Genomic DNA, 3,753 nt, shown 5'->3' on the forward strand with positions numbered 1-3,753 from the left:
AGCAGAGTAAATGTAATTGTCAAAACAATGCATTGTACTGCTGTTGGTTAGATTATGACGCAAAGTAAAATATAGCATTAATGTCCTCAGACGCTTTCTATAAAACGACATTTTTTAAGCACTACAACGATATGTTGCACATGTCATCCAAGTGACTCCTTACGTGTTGTCTTTGTGTGTTTTTTGTGTTTGGTTTTAATATGGACAACCTTGTCTGATACAAATAAATAATAATAATAAAGGCTATAAAGTCTTAAGTCAATCAATCAATATGTCTCTTATAATAAAATCTTTAATATAAATTTAATACATAATACATGGAATTTAATATGAAATTTCATTTTGTGTTGAACTTGTTGTATTTGCATCCATTTTACGAAAATGTCTGGACGTGGCAAAGGAGGAAAAGGTTTGGGAAAGGGAGGCGCTAAGCGCCACAGAAAAGTCTTGCGTGACAATATCTAGGGAATCACCAAGCCCGCTATCAGGCGACCCGCTCGTCGAGGCGGTGTCAAGCACATTTCCGGCTTAATTTACGAAGAAACCCGAGGCGTGTTGAAGGTCTTGTTTGAGAACGTGATTCGCGACGCCGTCATCTACACCGAGCACGCAAAACGAAAGACCGTCACCGCCCTCGATGTCGTTTACGCGCTGAAGCGCCAAGGACGAACCCTGTACGGTTTCGGCGGTTAGAAGATTCATCAATAACAGCAATTTAATTTAATTAATATGATATAAATATAAAATCTTTAATTAAATCGTTCCCTGATAGAATCAAACTGTGAAATATTTTTAACGAACATAGCCCTAAGTATGGAAATATTAAATTTTTATAATCGAAATGTGCAATTAATCACATGTGAAAGGAATTGTACTTTGAGATTTCGAAACTATGTAGGCTACTTAGGTATTGTAATGTAACTAGTCTGATACTTTTGATGTACCGTAATTTTAAATTTATTTTTAATTTCGTAATTAAAAATTTTAATGGTGTAATTACAATGTACGGTAATTAAACTAAAAACTGTGTGATTGAACCAACTCTGAATGTAACGCTGTGTGCTGACTGTTATTGGATGATTTATTTTCTATCAGATAGTTTCCTTTTATATAGCAGCAGTTTATTTAATTAGATAAACAATGGCTTGATTCAAGGCCTATGAGAGGGGGGTACGGGTACGGAGAGTACGGCGTAACCTGGAGGGCTCAGGACTGTGATTGTTGGGGGGGCCGAAATTATGATTTTATAGTTTACGCGCAAAAACATTTGGTTAAAACCATCCTAAACGACTAAATTCAAGCATAAAAGCTGTTATTCTTTAGTCCCGGGGGACCCGTATTGTAGGAAAAGGGCCCGAAAAGGGAATTGAATGCATTCCGAACAAATTGGGAGCCCAAATTGGTGATTTAATGCTTTACGAGCACAAATGTTTTGTTTAAATCATCCTAAATTAAATCATAAATGTTGGTTATTCTCCTGTCCGGTGGGGGGGAGGCATAGTGTAGCAAAAGCAGGGTTGAGAAAACCCCGGGCTTTTTTAAAAAGCCCAGGTATTTTTGGGCTTTTTTGTGTTTTTTAAAAACTATTTGAAAAAGGTAGTTTCACGTTTATTTTACTTTAAAATTAATTTTGGAGCAGGGAGCGCAGCCAGAGTAAAAAAAAGAAGTGGCTTCGTTCAACTCTTCTAGGCGTGTGGTGAAGGAAAAAAATAATGATGTTATAATTCGTCGTCGTCGTGTGAGCGTCTGGGGCTGAGGGTCTATCCTTTTACCACCCCAGATTCACAATGTTTCCGGACTACACTGGAAGGCTATACTAGAGAGCAGCCAGTCTTTGGTTTCATCATCCATGACACGCAGACCTTCCACTCCGTTAGGTGGCTTGAAGATGGGGCAGTCATTGATGATGTGGTCTGCGGTCTGTTCCTCGGCACCACATTCACAGGAGGAGGAAGAAACCATTCCCCATTAGTCCATGGTTGAGCGGAAAAGCCCGGCGCCCCTACGGAAACGGTTGAGGCGCACCCATGCCTGTCTTGGTAGTGTTAGACCGATGGGGCGTGTGTCGGCGTCGGAAATGAACGAATAAAGTCTGGTGGCGGTTAACTTCCATTCAGAACTCCATTTATGGTCCGCCCAAGCAGCCGCAGAGATATCTTGTACATCAGCTTCGTTGATAAGAGGTTGAGCGGCTGTCACGAGTGGGTGTCTTGATTTCAGTCAACGGGGGTGCTCGTTTGGGAGAGCAGAGATCTTGTGGTGGAGAAGGTGGTTAGGCTCCAGTGCCCGTCGACCGAGGGACAGAGTGGCTTCTTCGCGACGAAGCTCAGCGGGTTGGATGCCAGCGAGAATGAGGAGATTGTCCAATGGTGTGGGACGCAGGCATCAGGTCACTGTGCGCAGGGCGCTGTTTATGGCAGTGTCGATGTTATGGCATTGAACACTGCGGCACCAAACAGGTGCACAGTATTCTGCTGAAGAGTAGACAAGGGCTAAGGATGCTATACGCAAAGTGTCAGCCCTCGCCCCCCAGCTGGAGCCTGCCAGGCGCTTGAGTAGCGCAGCGCGGGATGTGAGTTTCTTGCGCAGTGACACCAAATGGTGGCGGTATGTGAGCGATCTGTCCAGTGTCACCCCAAGATATCTTGGTTCGGGGCAGAAGGACAGAGATTTTCCGTTGTTCTGGACGTGTAGCTTACGATCAGCTTCCCGATTATGGAGGTGGAAAGCTGCTGCCACAGTTTTGGTTTCGCTGAGTTTCAGTCGCCAGTTCTGGAGATTGTCTGAGAGAGTTTTCATGTCCTGGCTCAAGGTGTTTTCTAGATTTTCCCACAACTTTCTGAAGTGGAGAATTGTCAGGTCGTCCGCATAAGCATATTTTGCGGAGACCGTAGTTGGCAGGTCGTGGGTGTAGATGTTGAAAAGAAGTGGAGCCAGGACCGAAAGTCCTGGTTACGTAGATTCCTCTCTTCCTGCCTGCACCACCTCACAATCCCAAAAATCTGGAGAAGAGCTTTAGTAGTTGCGATCCCTAAGCCTCACAAGCCACCAGAGGACCCAAGGAGTTATCGTCCGATATCCCTCCTCTGTGTTCCTTTCAAGATCCTCGAAAGACTGATCTACGCATGCGTCAACCCAATCATCGACCCGCTTCTTCCAAAAGAGCAAGCTGGGTTTCGGCGCGGAAAATCCACCGTAGATCAGGTCACACTCTTAACCCAAGACATCGAGGATTGCTTTGAGGCAAAAAAGAAGGCGGCGCTGTTTTTCTAGATCTTACAGCTGCCTATGACACCGTATGGCATCGCGGCCTTACTTGCAAGCTGCTTCGCCTGCTTCCTGGCCGACATATGGTTTATATGATTATGGAACTTGTCAGGAATCGAAGCTTAACCCTCACCACCGCGGTAGCTCACGGCGGAGCAGACTAAGACGCCTGAAAAACGGCGTCCCACAGGGATGTTATAATTGATAAACACGATGTTATATTTAGGCCTTGGTAGAGAGCTTGACTTGTACCAGATACATATTAGGCTACACTCAGTAACGTTAAGGGATTTAACATTTTTTGTTAAACACACAAAAAACAAACAAAAAAAGACTACATTATTAGATCCCACGTTTTCGACACCACAGGTACTCATCAGGAATAATAATACGCTATAGGCTACATCTAAGAGAAATAAATAAATGAATTTGAAAATTTTACATTAAAGCTGTAGCCTACAAGCGATAGCCTAGCCTACCTCTCAA

General features: G+C 43.7%; 1 pseudogene; it reads left to right on the forward strand.

Annotated features, from left to right (window-relative positions):
- The first annotated feature begins 381 nt into the window (after positions 1 to 381).
- On the forward strand, positions 382 to 693 carry LOC145775058 (histone H4-like; annotated as a pseudogene).
- The last annotated feature ends 3,060 nt before the right edge of the window (positions 694 to 3,753 follow it).

Source organism: Aplidium turbinatum, chromosome 8, assembly GCF_918807975.1.
Source record: "Aplidium turbinatum chromosome 8, kaAplTurb1.1, whole genome shotgun sequence".
Classification (NCBI taxonomy): Eukaryota; Metazoa; Chordata; class Ascidiacea; order Aplousobranchia; family Polyclinidae; genus Aplidium; species Aplidium turbinatum.